This window comes from Podarcis liolepis (genome assembly GCF_965112155.1).
Source record: "Podarcis liolepis genome assembly, chromosome: 15".
Lineage (NCBI taxonomy): Eukaryota > Metazoa > Chordata > Lepidosauria > Squamata > Lacertidae > Podarcis > Podarcis liolepis.
The window spans coordinates 30485728-30505734 of record NC_139566.1 but is presented as its reverse complement, the minus strand read 5'-3'; positions in this window follow the sequence as shown (position 1 = coordinate 30505734).

The window sequence follows — 20007 nt, the reverse complement described above, 5'->3', positions numbered from 1 at the left end:
GAGCATTTTCAAGCTTTTGGCACCATTTTTGAGTGAATTGCCAAAAGTCAGATTTTTCCTGAAATTGTGACCCCGGGGCTTAGGGATTTTTTCAAAAAAATATTTTCTGCCGGTTAGGTTTTTGAGGGCTGATTTCTTGTCCTGCGATAAAAAGCCTTCTGTTTCTATCACCAAAGCTTTCAGGGGATCATTTTCAACCTTTTTACACCATTTTTGAGTGAATTGCCAAAAGTCATATTTTTGCTGAAATTGTGACCCCGGGGCTTAGGGAATTTTTCAAAAAAATATTTTCTGCCGGTTAAGTTTTTGAGGGCTGATTTCTTGTCCTGTGATAAAAAGCCTTCTGTTTCGAGTGCCAAACCTTTCACGGGATAATTTCCATCCTTTTTGCACCATTTTTGAGTGAATTGCCAAAAGTCAGATTTTTGCTGAAATTGTGACCCCGGGGCTTAGGGATTTTTTCAAAAAAATATTTTCTGCCGGTTAAGTTTTTGAGGGCTGATTTCTTGTCCTGTGATAAAAAGGCTCCTGTTTCAATCACCAAACCTTTCAGGAGAGCATTTTCAAGCTTTTGGCAACATTTTGGAGTGAATTGCCAAAAGTCAGTTTTTTCCTGAAATTGTGACCCCGGGGCTTAGGGATTTTTTCAAAAAATAATTTTCTGCCGGTTAGGTTTTTGAGGGCTGATTTCTTGTCCTGTGATAAAAAGCCTTCTGTTTCTATCACCAAAGCTTTCAGGGGATCATTTTCAAGCTTCTTGCACCATTTTTGAGTGAATTGCCAAAAGCCAGATTTTTGCTGAAATTGTGACCCCGGGGCTTAGGGATTTTTTCAAAAAATAATTTTCTGCCGGTTAGGTTTTTGAGGTCTGATTTCTTGTCCTGTGATAAAAAGCCTTCTGTTTCCATCGCCAAACCTTTCAGGAGAGCATTTTCAACCTTTTTGCACCATTTTTGAGTGAATTGCCAAAAGTCAGATTTTTGCTGAAATTGTGACCCCGGGGCTTAGGGATTTTTCCAAAAAAATATTTCCTGCCGGTTAAGTTTTTGAGGGCTGATTGCTTGTCCTGTGATAAAAAGCCTTCTGTTTCCATTGCCAAACCTTTCAGGAGAGCATTTTCAAGCTTTTGGCACCATTTTTGAGTGAATTGCCAAAAGTCAGATTTTTCCTGAAATTGTGACCCCGGGGCTTAGGGATTTTTTCAAAAAAATATTTTCTGCCGGTTAGGTTTTTGAGGGATGATTTCTTGTCCTGCGATAAAAAGCCTTCTGTTTCTATCACCAAAGCTTTCAGGGGATCATTTTCAACCTTTTTACACCATTTTTGAGTGAATTGCCAAAAGTCATATTTTTGCTGAAATTGTGACCCCGGGGCTTAGGGATTTTTTCAAAAAAATATTTCCTGCCGGGTAAGTTTTTGAGGGCTGATTGCTTGTCCTGTGATAAAAAGCCTTCTGTTTCCATCGCCAAACCTTTCAGGAGAGCATTTTCAAGCTTTTGGCACCATTTTTGAGTGAATTGCCAAAAGTCAGATTTTTCCTGAAATTGTGACCCCGGGGCTTAGGGATTTTATCAAAAAAATATTTTCTGCCGGTTAGGTTTTTGAGGGCTGATTTCTTGTCCTGTGATAATAAGCCTTCTGTTTCTATCACCAAAGCTTTCAGGGGATCATTTTCAACCTTTTTGCACCATTTTTGAGTGAATTGCCAAAAGTCAGATTTTTGCTGAAATTGTGACCCCGGGGCTTAGGGATTTTTCCAAAAAAATATTTCCTGCCGGTTAAGTTTTTGAGGGCTGATTGCTTGTCCTGTGATAAAAAGCCTTCTGTTTCCATTGCCAAACCTTTCAGGAGAGCATTTTCAAGCTTTTGGCACCATTTTTGAGTGAATTGCCAAAAGTCAGATTTTTCCTGAAATTGTGACCCCGGGGCTTAGGGATTTTTTCAAAAAAATATTTTCTGCCGGTTAGGTTTTTGAGGGCTGATTTCTTGTCCTGCGATAAAAAGCCTTCTGTTTCTATCACCAAAGCTTTCAGGGGATCATTTTCAACCTTTTTACACCATTTTTGAGTGAATTGCCAAAAGTCATATTTTTGCTGAAATTGTGACCCCGGGGCTTAGGGATTTTTTCAAAAAAATATTTCCTGCCGGGTAAGTTTTTGAGGGCTGATTGCTTGTCCTGTGATAAAAAGCCTTCTGTTTCCATCGCCAAACCTTTCAGGAGAGCATTTTCAAGCTTTTGGCACCATTTTTGAGTGAATTGCCAAAAGTCAGATTTTTCCTGAAATTGTGACCCCGGGGCTTAGGGATTTTATCAAAAAAATATTTTCTGCCGGTTAGGTTTTTGAGGGCTGATTTCTTGTCCTGCGATAAAAAGCCTTCTGTTTCTATCACCAAAGCTTTCAGGGGATCATTTTCAACCTTTTTGCACCATTTTTGAGTGAATTGGCAAAAGTCAGATTTTTGCTGAAATTGTGACCCCGGGGCTTAGGGATTTTTTCAAAAAAAATATTTTCTGCCGGTTAAGTTTTTGAGGGCTGATTTCTTGTCCTGTGATAAAAAGCCTTCTGTTTCGAGTGCCAAACCTTTCAGGGGATGTTTTTCAACCTTTTTGCACCATTTTGGAGTGAATTGCCAAAAGTCAGATCTTTGCTGAAATTGTGACCCCAGGGCTTAGGGATTTTTTCAAAAAAATAATTTCTGCCGGTTAAGGTTTTGAGGGCTGATTTCTTGTCCTGTGATAAAAAGCCTTCTTTTTCGAGTGCCAAACCTTTCAGGGGATGTTTTTCAACCGTTTTGCACCATTTTTGAGTGAATTGCCAAAAGTCAGATTTTTGCTGAAATTGTGACCCCGGGGCTTAGGGTTTTTTTCGAAAAAATATTTTCTTCAGGTTAAGTTTTTGAGGTCTGATTTCTTGTCCTGTGATAAAAAGCCTTCTGTTTCCATCGCCAAACCTTTCAGGAGAGCATTTTCAAGCTTTTTGCACCATTTTTGAGTGAATTGCCAAAAGTCAGATTTTTGCTGAAATTGTGACCCCGGGGCTTAGGGAATTTTTCAAAAAAATATTTTCTGCCGGTTAAGTTTTTGAGGGCTGATTTCTTGTCCTGTGATAAAAAGCCTTCTGTTTCGAGTGCCAAACCTTTCACGGGATCATTTCCATCCTTTTTGCACCATTTTTGAGTGAATTGCCAAAAGTCAGATTTTTGCTGAAATTGTGACCCCGGGGCTTAGGGATTTTTTCAAAAAAATATTTTCTGCCGGTTAAGTTTTTGAGGGCTGATTTCTTGTCCTGTGATAAAAAGCCTCCTGTTTCAATCACCAAACCTTTCAGGAGAGCATTTTCAAGCTTTTGGCAACATTTTGGAGTGAATTGCCAAAAGTCAGTTTTTTCCTGAAATTGTGACCCCGGGGCTTAGGGATTTTTTCAAAAAATAATTTTCTGCCGGTTAGGTTTTTGAGGGCTGATTTCTTGTCCTGCGATAAAAAGCCTTCTGTTTCTATCACCAAAGCTTTCAGGGGATCATTTTCAACCTTTTTACACCATTTTTGAGTGAATTGCCAAAAGTCATATTTTTGCTGAAATTGTGACCCCGGGGCTTAGGGATTTTTTCAAAAAAATATTTCCTGCCGGGTAAGTTTTTGAGGGCTGATTGCTTGTCCTGTGATAAAAAGCCTTCTGTTTCCATCGCCAAACCTTTCAGGAGAGCATTTTCAAGCTTTTGGCACCATTTTTGAGTGAATTGCCAAAAGTCAGATTTTTCCTGAAATTGTGACCCCGGGGCTTAGGGATTTTTTCAAAAAATAATTTTCTGCCGGTTAGGTTTTTGAGGGCTGATTTCTTGTCCTGCGATAAAAAGCCTTCTGTTTCTATCACCAAAGCTTTCAGGGGATCATTTTCAACCTTTTTCCACCATTTTTGAGTGAATTGCCAAAAGTCATATTTTTGCTGAAATTGTGACCCCGGGGCTTAGGGATTTTTTCAAAAAAATATTTTCTGCCGGTTAAGTTTTTGAGGTCTGATTTCTTGTCCTGTGATAAAAAGCCTTCTGTTTCCATCGCCAAACCTTTCAGGAGAGCATTTTCAACCTTTTTGCACCATTTTTGAGTGAATTGCCAAAAGCCAGATTTTTGCTGAAATTGTGACCCCGGGGCTTAGGGATTTTTCCAAAAAAATATTTCCTGCCGGTTAAGTTTTTGAGGGCTGATTGCTTGTCCTGTGATAAAAAGCCTTCTGTTTCCATTGCCAAACCTTTCAGGAGAGCATTTTCAAGCTTTTGGCACCATTTTTGAGTGAATTGCCAAAAGTCAGATTTTTCCTGAAATTGTGACCCCGGGGCTTAGGGATTTTTTCAAAAAAATATTTTCTGCCGGTTAGGTTTTTGAGGGCTGATTTCTTGTCCTGCGATAAAAAGCCTTCTGTTTCTATCACCAAAGCTTTCAGGGGATCATTTTCAACCTTTTTACACCATTTTTGAGTGAATTGCCAAAAGTCATATTTTTGCTGAAATTGTGACCCCGGGGCTTAGGGATTTTTTCAAAAAAATATTTCCTGCCGGGTAAGTTTTTGAGGGCTGATTGCTTGTCCTGTGATAAAAAGCCTTCTGTTTCCATCGCCAAACCTTTCAGGAGAGCATTTTCAAGCTTTTGGCACCATTTTTGAGTGAATTGCCAAAAGTCAGATTTTTCCTGAAATTGTGACCCCGGGGCTTAGGGATTTTATCAAAAAAATATTTTCTGCCGGTTAGGTTTTTGAGGGCTGATTTCTTGTCCTGTGATAATAAGCCTTCTGTTTCTATCACCAAAGCTTTCAGGGGATCATTTTCAACCTTTTTGCACCATTTTTGAGTGAATTGCCAAAAGTCAGATTTTTGCTGAAATTGTGACCCCTGGGCTTAGGGATTTTTCCAAAAAAATATTTCCTGCCGGTTAAGTTTTTGAGGGCTGATTGCTTGTCCTGTGATAAAAAGCCTTCTGTTTCCATTGCCAAACCTTTCAGGAGAGCATTTTCAAGCTTTTGGCACCATTTTTGAGTGAATTGCCAAAAGTCAGATTTTTCCTGAAATTGTGACCCCGGGGCTTAGGGATTTTTTCAAAAAAATATTTTCTGCCGGTTAGGTTTTTGAGGGCTGATTTCTTGTCCTGCGATAAAAAGCCTTCTGTTTCTATCACCAAAGCTTTCAGGGGATCATTTTCAACCTTTTTACACCATTTTTGAGTGAATTGCCAAAAGTCATATTTTTGCTGAAATTGTGACCCCGGGGCTTAGGGATTTTTTCAAAAAAATATTTCCTGCCGGGTAAGTTTTTGAGGGCTGATTGCTTGTCCTGTGATAAAAAGCCTTCTGTTTCCATCGCCAAACCTTTCAGGAGAGCATTTTCAAGCTTTTGGCACCATTTTTGAGTGAATTGCCAAAAGTCAGATTTTTGCTGAAATTGTGACCCCGGGGCTTAGGGATTTTATCAAAAAAATATTTTCTGCCGGTTAGGTTTTTGAGGGCTGATTTCTTGTCCTGCGATAAAAAGCCTTCTGTTTCTATCACCAAAGCTTTCAGGGGATCATTTTCAACCTTTTTGCACCATTTTTGAGTGAATTGCCAAAAGTCAGATTTTTGCTGAAATTGTGACCCCGGGGCTTAGGGATTTTTTCAAAAAAAATATTTTCTGCCGGTTAAGTTTTTGAGGGCTGATTTCTTGTCCTGTGATAAAAAGCCTTCTGTTTCGAGTGCCAAACCTTTCAGGGGATGTTTTTCAACCTTTTTGCACCATTTTGGAGTGAATTGCCAAAAGTCAGATTTTTGCTGAAATTGTGACCCCGGGGCTTAGGGATTTTTTCAAAAAAATATTTTCTGCCGGTTAGGTTTTTGAGGGCTCATTTCTTGTCTTGTGATAAAAAGCCTTCTGTTTCGAGTGCCAAACCTTTCAGGGGATGTTTTTCAACCTTTTGGCACCATTTTTGAGTGAATTGCCAAAAGTCAGATTTTTGCTGAAATTGTGACCCCGGGGCTTAGGGATTTTTTCAAAAAAAATATTTTCTGCCGTTTAGGTTTTTGAGGGCTCATTTCTTGTCTTGTGATAAAAAGCCTTCTGTTTCGAGTGCCAAAGCTTTCCGGAGAGCATTTGCAAGCTTTTGGCACCATTTTGGAGTGAATTGCCAAAAGTCAGATTTTTGCTGAAATTGTGACCCCGGGGCTTAGGGATTTTTTCAAAAAAATATTTTCTGCCGGTTAAGTTTTTGAGGGCTGATTTCTTGTCCTGCGATAAAAAGCCTTCTGTTTCTATCACCAAAGCTTTCAGGGGATCATTTTCAACCTTTTTGCACCATTTTTGAGTGAATTGCCAAAAGTCAGATTTTTGCTGAAATTGTGACTCCGGGGCTTAGGGATTTTTTCAAAAAAATATTTCCTGCCGGGTAAGTTTTTGAGGGCTGATTTCTTGTCCTGTGATAAAAAGCCTTCTGTTTCGAGTGCCAAACCTTTCAGGGGATCATTTCCAACCTTTTTGCACCATTTTTGAGTGAATTGCCAAAAGTAAGATCTTTGCTGAAATTGTGACCCCGGGGCTTAGGGATTTTTTAAAAAAAATAATTTCTGCCGGTTAAGTTTTTGAGGGCTGATTTCTTGTCCTGTGATAAAAAGCCTTCTGTTTCGAGTGCCAAACCTTTCAGGGGATCATTTCCAACCTTTTGGCACCATTTTTGAGTGAATTGCCAAAAGTCAGATTTTTGCTGAATTGTGACCCCGGGGCTTAGGGTTTTTTCCAAAAACATATTTCCTGCCGGGTAAGTTTTTGAGGGCTTATTTCTTGACCTGTGATAAAAAGCTTTCTGTTTCGAGTGCCAAACATTTCAGGGGAGCATTTTCAAGCTTTTGGCACCATTTTTGAGTGAATTGCCAAAAGTCAGATTTTTGCTGAAATTGTGACCCCGGGGCTTAGGGATTTTTCCAAAAAAATATTTCCTGCCGGTTAAGTTTTTGAGGGCTGATTGCTTGTCCTGTGATAAAAAGCCTTCTGTTTCCATTGCCAAACCTTTCAGGAGAGCATTTTCAAGCTTTTGGCACCATTTTTGAGTGAATTGCCAAAAGTCAGATTTTTCCTGAAATTGTGACCCCGGGGCTTAGGGATTTTTTCAAAAAAATATTTTCTGCCGGTTAGGTTTTTGAGGGCTGATTTCTTGTCCTGCGATAAAAAGCCTTCTGTTTCTATCACCAAAGCTTTCAGGGGATCATTTTCAACCTTTTTACACCATTTTTGAGTGAATTGCCAAAAGTCATATTTTTGCTGAAATTGTGACCCCGGGGCTTAGGGATTTTTTCAAAAAAATATTTCCTGCCGGGTAAGTTTTTGAGGGCTGATTGCTTGTCCTGTGATAAAAAGCCTTCTGTTTCCATCGCCAAACCTTTCAGGAGAGCATTTTCAAGCTTTTGGCACCATTTTTGAGTGAATTGCCAAAAGTCAGATTTTTCCTGAAATTGTGACCCCGGGGCTTAGGGATTTTATCAAAAAAATATTTTCTGCCGGTTAGGTTTTTGAGGGCTGATTTCTTGTCCTGCGATAAAAAGCCTTCTGTTTCTATCACCAAAGCTTTCAGGGGATCATTTTCAACCTTTTTGCACCATTTTTGAGTGAATTGCCAAAAGTCAGATTTTTGCTGAAATTGTGACCCCGGGGCTTAGGGATTTTTTCAAAAAAAATATTTTCTGCCGGTTAAGTTTTTGAGGGCTGATTTCTTGTCCTGTGATAAAAAGCCTTCTGTTTCGAGTGCCAAACCTTTCAGGGGATGTTTTTCAACCTTTTTGCACCATTTTGGAGTGAATTGCCAAAAGTCAGATTTTTTGCTGAAATTGTGACCCCGGGGCTTAGGGATTTTTTCAAAAAAATATTTTCTGCCGGTTAGGTTTTTGAGGGCTCATTTCTTGTCTTGTGATAAAAAGCCTTCTGTTTCGAGTGCCAAACCTTTCAGGGGATGTTTTTCAACCTTTTGGCACCATTTTTGAGTGAATTGCCAAAAGTCAGATTTTTGCTGAAATTGTGACCCCGGGGCTTAGGGATTTTTTCAAAAAAAATATTTTCTGCCGTTTAGGTTTTTGAGGGCTCATTTCTTGTCTTGTGATAAAAAGCCTTCTGTTTCGAGTGCCAAAGCTTTCCGGAGAGCATTTGCAAGCTTTTGGCACCATTTTGGAGTGAATTGCCAAAAGTCAGATTTTTGCTGAAATTGTGACCCCGGGGCTTAGGGATTTTTTCAAAAAAATATTTTCTGCCGGTTAAGTTTTTGAGGGCTGATTTCTTGTCCTGCGATAAAAAGCCTTCTGTTTCTATCACCAAAGCTTTCAGGGGATCATTTTCAACCTTTTTGCACCATTTTTGAGTGAATTGCCAAAAGTCAGATTTTTGCTGAAATTGTGACTCCGGGGCTTAGGGATTTTTTCAAAAAAATATTTCCTGCCGGGTAAGTTTTTGAGGGCTGATTTCTTGTCCTGTGATAAAAAGCCTTCTGTTTCGAGTGCCAAACCTTTCAGGGGATCATTTCCAACCTTTTTGCACCATTTTTGAGTGAATTGCCAAAAGTAAGATCTTTGCTGAAATTGTGACCCCGGGGCTTAGGGATTTTTTCAAAAAAATAATTTCTGCCGGTTAAGTTTTTGAGGGCTGATTTCTTGTCCTGTGATAAAAAGCCTTCTGTTTCGAGTGCCAAACCTTTCAGGGGATCATTTCCAACCTTTTGGCACCATTTTTGAGTGAATTGCCAAAAGTCAGATTTTTGCTGAATTGTGACCCCGGGGCTTAGGGTTTTTTCCAAAAACATATTTCCTGCCGGGTAAGTTTTTGAGGGCTTATTTCTTGACCTGTGATAAAAAGCTTTCTGTTTCGAGTGCCAAACATTTCAGGGGAGCATTTTCAAGCTTTTGGCACCATTTTTGAGTGAATTGCCAAAAGTCAGATTTTTGCTGAAATTGTGACCCCGGGGCTTAGGGATTTTTTCAAAAAAATATTTTCTGCCGGTTAAGTTTTTGAGGTCTGATTTCTTGTCCTGTGATAAAAAGCCTTCTGTTTCCATCGCCAAACCTTTCAGGAGAGCATTTTCAACCTTTTTGCACCATTTTTGAGTGAATTGCCAAAAGTCAGATTTTTGCTGAAATTGTGACCCCGGGGCTTAGGGATTTTTTCAAAAAAATATTTTCTGCCGGTTAAATTTTTGAGGTCTGATTTCTTGTCCTGTGATAAAAAGCCTTCTGTTTCGAGTGCCAAACCTTTCAGGGGATGTTTTTCAACCTTTTTGCACCATTTTTGAGTGAATTGCCAAAAGTCAGATTTTTGCTGAAATTGTGACCCCGGGGCTTAGGGATTTTTTCAGAAAAATATTTTCCGCAGGTTAAGTTTTTGAGGGCTGATTTCTTGTCCTGTGATAAAAAGCCTCCTGTTTCAATCACCAAACCTTTCAGGAGAGCATTTTCAAGCTTTTGGCAACATTTTGGAGTGAATTGCCAAAAGTCAGATTTTTGCTGAAATTGTGACCCCGGGGCTTAGGGTTTTTTCCAAAAACATATTTTCTGCCGGGTAAGTTTTTGAGGGCTTATTTCTTGACCTGTGATAAAAAGCTTTCTGTTTCGAGTGCCAAACCTTTCAGGAGAGCATTTTCAAGCTTTTTGCACCATTTTTGAGTGAATTGCCAAAAGTCAGATTTTTGCTGAAATTGTGACCCCGGGGCTTAGGGATTTTTTCAGAAAAATATTTTCCGCAGGTTAAGTTTTTGAGGTCTGATTTCTTGTCCTGTGATAATAAGCCTTCTGTTTCCATCGCCAAACCTTTCAGGAGAGCATTTTCAACCTTTTTGCACCATTTTTGAGTGAATTGCCAAAAGTCAGATTTTTGCTGAAATTGTGACCCCGGGGCTTAGGGATTTTTCCAAAAAAATATTTCCTGCCGGTTAAGTTTTTGAGGGCTGATTGCTTGTCCTGTGATAAAAAGCCTTCTGTTTCCATTGCCAAACCTTTCAGGAGAGCATTTTCAAGCTTTTGGCACCATTTTTGAGTGAATTGCCAAAAGTCAGATTTTTCCTGAAATTGTGACCCCGGGGCTTAGGGATTTTTTCAAAAAAATATTTTCTGCCGGTTAGGTTTTTGAGGGCTGATTTCTTGTCCTGCGATAAAAAGCCTTCTGTTTCTATCACCAAAGCTTTCAGGGGATCATTTTCAACCTTTTTACACCATTTTTGAGTGAATTGCCAAAAGTCATATTTTTGCTGAAATTGTGACCCCGGGGCTTAGGGATTTTTTCAAAAAAATATTTCCTGCCGGGTAAGTTTTTGAGGGCTGATTGCTTGTCCTGTGATAAAAAGCCTTCTGTTTCCATCGCCAAACCTTTCAGGAGAGCATTTTCAAGCTTTTGGCACCATTTTTGAGTGAATTGCCAAAAGTCAGATTTTTGCTGAAATTGTGACCCCGGGGCTTAGGGATTTTATCAAAAAAATATTTTCTGCCGGTTAGGTTTTTGAGGGCTGATTTCTTGTCCTGCGATAAAAAGCCTTCTGTTTCTATCACCAAAGCTTTCAGGGGATCATTTTCAACCTTTTTGCACCATTTTTGAGTGAATTGCCAAAAGTCAGATTTTTGCTGAAATTGTGACCCCGGGGCTTAGGGATTTTTTCAAAAAAAATATTTTCTGCCGGTTAAGTTTTTGAGGGCTGATTTCTTGTCCTGTGATAAAAAGCCTTCTGTTTCGAGTGCCAAACCTTTCAGGGGATGTTTTTCAACCTTTTTGCACCATTTTGGAGTGAATTGCCAAAAGTCAGATTTTTGCTGAAATTGTGACCCCGGGGCTTAGGGATTTTTTCAAAAAAATATTTTCTGCCGGTTAGGTTTTTGAGGGCTCATTTCTTGTCTTGTGATAAAAAGCCTTCTGTTTCGAGTGCCAAACCTTTCAGGGGATGTTTTTCAACCTTTTGGCACCATTTTTGAGTGAATTGCCAAAAGTCAGATTTTTGCTGAAATTGTGACCCCGGGGCTTAGGGATTTTTTCAAAAAAAATATTTTCTGCCGTTTAGGTTTTTGAGGGCTCATTTCTTGTCCTGCGATAAAAAGCCTTCTGTTTCTATCACCAAAGCTTTCAGGGGATCATTTTCAACCTTTTTGCACCATTTTTGAGTGAATTGCCAAAAGTCAGATTTTTGCTGAAATTGTGACTCCGGGGCTTAGGGATTTTTTCAAAAAAATATTTCCTGCCGGGTAAGTTTTTGAGGGCTGATTTCTTGTCCTGTGATAAAAAGCCTTCTGTTTCGAGTGCCAAACCTTTCAGGGGATCATTTCCAACCTTTTTGCACCATTTTTGAGTGAATTGCCAAAAGTAAGATCTTTGCTGAAATTGTGACCCCGGGGCTTAGGGATTTTTTAAAAAAAATAATTTCTGCCGGTTAAGTTTTTGAGGGCTGATTTCTTGTCCTGTGATAAAAAGCCTTCTGTTTCGAGTGCCAAACCTTTCAGGGGATCATTTCCAACCTTTTGGCACCATTTTTGAGTGAATTGCCAAAAGTCAGATTTTTGCTGAATTGTGACCCCGGGGCTTAGGGTTTTTTCCAAAAACATATTTCCTGCCGGGTAAGTTTTTGAGGGCTTATTTCTTGACCTGTGATAAAAAGCTTTCTGTTTCGAGTGCCAAACATTTCAGGGGAGCATTTTCAAGCTTTTGGCACCATTTTTGAGTGAATTGCCAAAAGTCAGATTTTTGCTGAAATTGTGACCCCGGGGCTTAGGGATTTTTCCAAAAAAATATTTCCTGCCGGTTAAGTTTTTGAGGGCTGATTGCTTGTCCTGTGATAAAAAGCCTTCTGTTTCCATTGCCAAACCTTTCAGGAGAGCATTTTCAAGCTTTTGGCACCATTTTTGAGTGAATTGCCAAAAGTCAGATTTTTCCTGAAATTGTGACCCCGGGGCTTAGGGATTTTTTCAAAAAAATATTTTCTGCCGGTTAGGTTTTTGAGGGCTGATTTCTTGTCCTGCGATAAAAAGCCTTCTGTTTCTATCACCAAAGCTTTCAGGGGATCATTTTCAACCTTTTTACACCATTTTTGAGTGAATTGCCAAAAGTCATATTTTTGCTGAAATTGTGAGCCCGGGGCTTAGGGATTTTTTCAAAAAAATATTTCCTGCCGGGTAAGTTTTTGAGGGCTGATTGCTTGTCCTGTGATAAAAAGCCTTCTGTTTCCATCGCCAAACCTTTCAGGAGAGCATTTTCAAGCTTTTGGCACCATTTTTGAGTGAATTGCCAAAAGTCAGATTTTTCCTGAAATTGTGACCCCGGGGCTTAGGGATTTTATCAAAAAAATATTTTCTGCCGGTTAGGTTTTTGAGGGCTGATTTCTTGTCCTGCGATAAAAAGCCTTCTGTTTCTATCACCAAAGCTTTCAGGGGATCATTTTCAACCTTTTTGCACCATTTTTGAGTGAATTGCCAAAAGTCAGATTTTTGCTGAAATTGTGACCCCGGGGCTTAGGGATTTTTTCAAAAAAAATATTTTCTGCCGGTTAAGTTTTTGAGGGCTGATTTCTTGTCCTGTGATAAAAAGCCTTCTGTTTCGAGTGCCAAACCTTTCAGGGGATGTTTTTCAACCTTTTTGCACCATTTTGGAGTGAATTGCCAAAAGTCAGATTTTTGCTGAAATTGTGACCCCGGGGCTTAGGGATTTTTTCAAAAAAATATTTTCTGCCGGTTAGGTTTTTGAGGGCTCATTTCTTGTCTTGTGATAAAAAGCCTTCTGTTTCGAGTGCCAAACCTTTCAGGGGATGTTTTTCAACCTTTTGGCACCATTTTTGAGTGAATTGCCAAAAGTCAGATTTTTGCTGAAATTGTGACCCCGGGGCTTAGGGATTTTTTCAAAAAAAATATTTTCTGCCGTTTAGGTTTTTGAGGGCTCATTTCTTGTCTTGTGATAAAAAGCCTTCTGTTTCGAGTGCCAAAGCTTTCCGGAGAGCATTTGCAAGCTTTTGGCACCATTTTGGAGTGAATTGCCAAAAGTCAGATTTTTGCTGAAATTGTGACCCCGGGGCTTAGGGATTTTTTCAAAAAAATATTTTCTGCCGGTTAAGTTTTTGAGGGCTGATTTCTTGTCCTGCGATAAAAAGCCTTCTGTTTCTATCACCAAAGCTTTCAGGGGATCATTTTCAACCTTTTTGCACCATTTTTGAGTGAATTGCCAAAAGTCAGATTTTTGCTGAAATTGTGACTCCGGGGCTTAGGGATTTTTTCAAAAAAATATTTCCTGCCGGGTAAGTTTTTGAGGGCTGATTTCTTGTCCTGTGATAAAAAGCCTTCTGTTTCGAGTGCCAAACCTTTCAGGGGATCATTTCCAACCTTTTTGCACCATTTTTGAGTGAATTGCCAAAAGTAAGATCTTTGCTGAAATTGTGACCCCGGGGCTTAGGGATTTTTTAAAAAAAATAATTTCTGCCGGTTAAGTTTTTGAGGGCTGATTTCTTGTCCTGTGATAAAAAGCCTTCTGTTTCGAGTGCCAAACCTTTCAGGGGATCATTTCCAACCTTTTGGCACCATTTTTGAGTGAATTGCCAAAAGTCAGATTTTTGCTGAATTGTGACCCCGGGGCTTAGGGTTTTTTCCAAAAACATATTTCCTGCCGGGTAAGTTTTTGAGGGCTTATTTCTTGACCTGTGATAAAAAGCTTTCTGTTTCGAGTGCCAAACATTTCAGGGGAGCATTTTCAAGCTTTTGGCACCATTTTTGAGTGAATTGCCAAAAGTCAGATTTTTGCTGAAATTGTGACCCCGGGGCTTAGGGATTTTTCCAAAAAAATATTTCCTGCCGGTTAAGTTTTTGAGGGCTGATTGCTTGTCCTGTGATAAAAAGCCTTCTGTTTCCATTGCCAAACCTTTCAGGAGAGCATTTTCAAGCTTTTGGCACCATTTTTGAGTGAATTGCCAAAAGTCAGATTTTTCCTGAAATTGTGACCCCGGGGCTTAGGGATTTTTTCAAAAAAATATTTTCTGCCGGTTAGGTTTTTGAGGGCTGATTTCTTGTCCTGCGATAAAAAGCCTTCTGTTTCTATCACCAAAGCTTTCAGGGGATCATTTTCAACCTTTTTACACCATTTTTGAGTGAATTGCCAAAAGTCATATTTTTGCTGAAATTGTGACCCCGGGGCTTAGGGATTTTTTCAAAAAAATATTTCCTGCCGGGTAAGTTTTTGAGGGCTGATTGCTTGTCCTGTGATAAAAAGCCTTCTGTTTCGAGTGCCAAACCTTTCAGGGGATCATTTCCAACCTTTTTGCACCATTTTTGAGTGAATTGCCAAAAGTAAGATCTTTGCTGAAATTGTGACCCCGGGGCTTAGGGATTTTTTCAAAAAAATAATTTCTGCCGGTTAAGTTTTTGAGGGCTGATTTCTTGTCCTGTGATAAAAAGCCTTCTGTTTCGAGTGCCAAACCTTTCAGGGGATCATTTCCAACCTTTTGGCACCATTTTTGAGTGAATTGCCAAAAGTCAGATTTTTGCTGAATTGTGACCCCGGGGCTTAGGGTTTTTTCCAAAAACATATTTCCTGCCGGGTAAGTTTTTGAGGGCTTATTTCTTGACCTGTGATAAAAAGCTTTCTGTTTCGAGTGCCAAACATTTCAGGGGAGCATTTTCAAGCTTTTGGCACCATTTTTGAGTGAATTGCCAAAAGTCAGATTTTTGCTGAAATTGTGACCCCGGGGCTTAGGGATTTTTTCAAAAAAATATTTTCTGCCGGTTAAGTTTTTGAGGTCTGATTTCTTGTCCTGTGATAAAAAGCCTTCTGTTTCCATCGCCAAACCTTTCAGGAGAGCATTTTCAACCTTTTTGCACCATTTTTGAGTGAATTGCCAAAAGTCAGATTTTTGCTGAAATTGTGACCCCGGGGCTTAGGGATTTTTTCAAAAAAATATTTTCTGCCGGTTAAATTTTTGAGGTCTGATTTCTTGTCCTGTGATAAAAAGCCTTCTGTTTCGAGTGCCAAACCTTTCAGGGGATGTTTTTCAACCTTTTTGCACCATTTTTGAGTGAATTGCCAAAAGTCAGATTTTTGCTGAAATTGTGACCCCGGGGCTTAGGGATTTTTTCAGAAAAATATTTTCCGCAGGTTAAGTTTTTGAGGGCTGATTTCTTGTCCTGTGATAAAAAGCCTCCTGTTTCAATCACCAAACCTTTCAGGAGAGCATTTTCAAGCTTTTGGCAACATTTTGGAGTGAATTGCCAAAAGTCAGATTTTTGCTGAAATTGTGACCCCGGGGCTTAGGGTTTTTTCCAAAAACATATTTTCTGCCGGGTAAGTTTTTGAGGGCTTATTTCTTGACCTGTGATAAAAAGCTTTCTGTTTCGAGTGCCAAACCTTTCAGGAGAGCATTTTCAAGCTTTTTGCACCATTTTTGAGTGAATTGCCAAAAGTCAGATTTTTGCTGAAATTGTGACCCCGGGGCTTAGGGATTTTTTCAGAAAAATATTTTCCGCAGGTTAAGTTTTTGAGGTCTGATTTCTTGTCCTGTGATAATAAGCCTTCTGTTTCCATCGCCAAACCTTTCAGGAGAGCATTTTCAACCTTTTTGCACCATTTTTGAGTGAATTGCCAAAAGTCAGATTTTTGCTGAAATTGTGACCCCGGGGCTTAGGGATTTTTCCAAAAAAATATTTCCTGCCGGTTAAGTTTTTGAGGGCTGATTGCTTGTCCTGTGATAAAAAGCCTTCTGTTTCCATTGCCAAACCTTTCAGGAGAGCATTTTCAAGCTTTTGGCACCATTTTTGAGTGAATTGCCAAAAGTCAGATTTTTCCTGAAATTGTGACCCCGGGGCTTAGGGATTTTTTCAAAAAAATATTTTCTGCCGGTTAGGTTTTTGAGGGCTGATTTCTTGTCCTGCGATAAAAAGCCTTCTGTTTCTATCACCAAAGCTTTCAGGGGATCATTTTCAACCTTTTTACACCATTTTTGAGTGAATTGCCAAAAGTCATATTTTTGCTGAAATTGTGACCCCGGGGCTTAGGGATTTTTTCAAAAAAATATTTCCTGCCGGGTAAGTTTTTGAGGGCTGATTGCTTGTCCTGTGATAAAAAGCCTTCTGTTTCCATCGCCAAACCTTTCAGGAGAGCATTTTCAAGCTTTTGGCACCATTTTTGAGTGAATTGCCAAAAGTCAGATTTTTGCTGAAATTGTGACCCCGGGGCTTAGGGATTTTATCAAAAAAATATTTTCTGCCGGTTAGGTTTTTGAGGGCTGATTTCTTGTCCTGCGATAAAAAGCCTTCTGTTTCTATCACCAAAGCTTTCAGGGGATCATTTTCAACCTTTTTGCACCATTTTTGAGTGAATTGCCAAAAGTCAGATTTTTGCTGAAATTGTGACCCCGGGGCTTAGGGATTTTTTCAAAAAAAATATTTTCTGCCGGTTAAGTTTTTGAGGGCTGATTTCTTGTCCTGTGATAAAAAGCCTTCTGTTTCGAGTGCCAAACCTTTCAGGGGATGTTTTTCAACCTTTTTGCACCATTTTGGAGTGAATTGCCAAAAGTCAGATTTTTGCTGAAATTGTGACCCCGGGGCTTAGGGATTTTTTCAAAAAAATATTTTCTGCCGGTTAGGTTTTTGAGGGCTCATTTCTTGTCTTGTGATAAAAAGCCTTCTGTTTCGAGTGCCAAACCTTTCAGGGGATGTTTTTCAACCTTTTGGCACCATTTTTGAGTGAATTGCCAAAAGTCAGATTTTTGCTGAAATTGTGACCCCGGGGCTTAGGGATTTTTTCAAAAAAAATATTTTCTGCCGTTTAGGTTTTTGAGGGCTCATTTCTTGTCCTGCGATAAAAAGCCTTCTGTTTCTATCACCAAAGCTTTCAGGGGATCATTTTCAACCTTTTTGCACCATTTTTGAGTGAATTGCCAAAAGTCAGATTTTTGCTGAAATTGTGACTCCGGGGCTTAGGGATTTTTTCAAAAAAATATTTCCTGCCGGGTAAGTTTTTGAGGGCTGATTTCTTGTCCTGTGATAAAAAGCCTTCTGTTTCGAGTGCCAAACCTTTCAGGGGATCATTTCCAACCTTTTTGCACCATTTTTGAGTGAATTGCCAAAAGTAAGATCTTTGCTGAAATTGTGACCCCGGGGCTTAGGGATTTTTTAAAAAAAATAATTTCTGCCGGTTAAGTTTTTGAGGGCTGATTTCTTGTCCTGTGATAAAAAGCCTTCTGTTTCGAGTGCCAAACCTTTCAGGGGATCATTTCCAACCTTTTGGCACCATTTTTGAGTGAATTGCCAAAAGTCAGATTTTTGCTGAATTGTGACCCCGGGGCTTAGGGTTTTTTCCAAAAACATATTTCCTGCCGGGTAAGTTTTTGAGGGCTTATTTCTTGACCTGTGATAAAAAGCTTTCTGTTTCGAGTGCCAAACATTTCAGGGGAGCATTTTCAAGCTTTTGGCACCATTTTTGAGTGAATTGCCAAAAGTCAGATTTTTGCTGAAATTGTGACCCCGGGGCTTAGGGATTTTTCCAAAAAAATATTTCCTGCCGGTTAAGTTTTTGAGGGCTGATTGCTTGTCCTGTGATAAAAAGCCTTCTGTTTCCATTGCCAAACCTTTCAGGAGAGCATTTTCAAGCTTTTGGCACCATTTTTGAGTGAATTGCCAAAAGTCAGATTTTTCCTGAAATTGTGACCCCGGGGCTTAGGGATTTTTTCAAAAAAATATTTTCTGCCGGTTAGGTTTTTGAGGGCTGATTTCTTGTCCTGCGATAAAAAGCCTTCTGTTTCTATCACCAAAGCTTTCAGGGGATCATTTTCAACCTTTTTACACCATTTTTGAGTGAATTGCCAAAAGTCATATTTTTGCTGAAATTGTGAGCCCGGGGCTTAGGGATTTTTTCAAAAAAATATTTCCTGCCGGGTAAGTTTTTGAGGGCTGATTGCTTGTCCTGTGATAAAAAGCCTTCTGTTTCCATCGCCAAACCTTTCAGGAGAGCATTTTCAAGCTTTTGGCACCATTTTTGAGTGAATTGCCAAAAGTCAGATTTTTCCTGAAATTGTGACCCCGGGGCTTAGGGATTTTATCAAAAAAATATTTTCTGCCGGTTAGGTTTTTGAGGGCTGATTTCTTGTCCTGCGATAAAAAGCCTTCTGTTTCTATCACCAAAGCTTTCAGGGGATCATTTTCAACCTTTTTGCACCATTTTTGAGTGAATTGCCAAAAGTCAGATTTTTGCTGAAATTGTGACCCCGGGGCTTAGGGATTTTTTCAAAAAAAATATTTTCTGCCGGTTAAGTTTTTGAGGGCTGATTTCTTGTCCTGTGATAAAAAGCCTTCTGTTTCGAGTGCCAAACCTTTCAGGGGATGTTTTTCAACCTTTTTGCACCATTTTGGAGTGAATTGCCAAAAGTCAGATTTTTGCTGAAATTGTGACCCCGGGGCTTAGGGATTTTTTCAAAAAAATATTTTCTGCCGGTTAGGTTTTTGAGGGCTCATTTCTTGTCTTGTGATAAAAAGCCTTCTGTTTCGAGTGCCAAACCTTTCAGGGGATGTTTTTCAACCTTTTGGCACCATTTTTGAGTGAATTGCCAAAAGTCAGATTTTTGCTGAAATTGTGACCCCGGGGCTTAGGGATTTTTTCAAAAAAAATATTTTCTGCCGTTTAGGTTTTTGAGGGCTCATTTCTTGTCTTGTGATAAAAAGCCTTCTGTTTCGAGTGCCAAAGCTTTCCGGAGAGCATTTGCAAGCTTTTGGCACCATTTTGGAGTGAATTGCCAAAAGTCAGATTTTTGCTGAAATTGTGACCCCGGGGCTTAGGGATTTTTTCAAAAAAATATTTTCTGCCGGTTAAGTTTTTGAGGGCTGATTTCTTGTCCTGCGATAAAAAGCCTTCTGTTTCTATCACCAAAGCTTTCAGGGGATCATTTTCAACCTTTTTGCACCATTTTTGAGTGAATTGCCAAAAGTCAGATTTTTGCTGAAATTGTGACTCCGGGGCTTAGGGATTTTTTCAAAAAAATATTTCCTGCCGGGTAAGTTTTTGAGGGCTGATTTCTTGTCCTGTGATAAAAAGCCTTCTGTTTCGAGTGCCAAACCTTTCAGGGGATCATTTCCAACCTTTTTGCACCATTTTTGAGTGAATTGCCAAAAGTAAGATCTTTGCTGAAATTGTGACCCCGGGGCTTAGGGATTTTTTAAAAAAAATAATTTCTGCCGGTTAAGTTTTTGAGGGCTGATTTCTTGTCCTGTGATAAAAAGCCTTCTGTTTCGAGTGCCAAACCTTTCAGGGGATCATTTCCAACCTTTTGGCACCATTTTTGAGTGAATTGCCAAAAGTCAGATTTTTGCTGAATTGTGACCCCGGGGCTTAGGGTTTTTTCCAAAAACATATTTCCTGCCGGGTAAGTTTTTGAGGGCTTATTTCTTGACCTGTGATAAAAAGCTTTCTGTTTCGAGTGCCAAACATTTCAGGGGAGCATTTTCAAGCTTTTGGCACCATTTTTGAGTGAATTGCCAAAAGTCAGATTTTTGCTGAAATTGTGACCCCGGGGCTTAGGGATTTTTCCAAAAAAATATTTCCTGCCGGTTAAGTTTTTGAGGGCTGATTGCTTGTCCTGTGATAAAAAGCCTTCTGTTTCCATTGCCAAACCTTTCAGGAGAGCATTTTCAAGCTTTTGGCACCATTTTTGAGTGAATTGCCAAAAGTCAGATTTTTCCTGAAATTGTGACCCCGGGGCTTAGGGATTTTTTCAAAAAAATATTTTCTGCCGGTTAGGTTTTTGAGGGCTGATTTCTTGTCCTGCGATAAAAAGCCTTCTGTTTCTATCACCAAAGCTTTCAGGGGATCATTTTCAACCTTTTTACACCATTTTTGAGTGAATTGCCAAAAGTCATATTTTTGCTGAAATTGTGACCCCGGGGCTTAGGGATTTTTTCAAAAAAATATTTCCTGCCGGGTAAGTTTTTGAGGGCTGATTGCTTGTCCTGTGATAAAAAGCCTTCTGTTTCCATCGCCAAACCTTTCAGGAGAGCATTTTCAAGCTTTTGG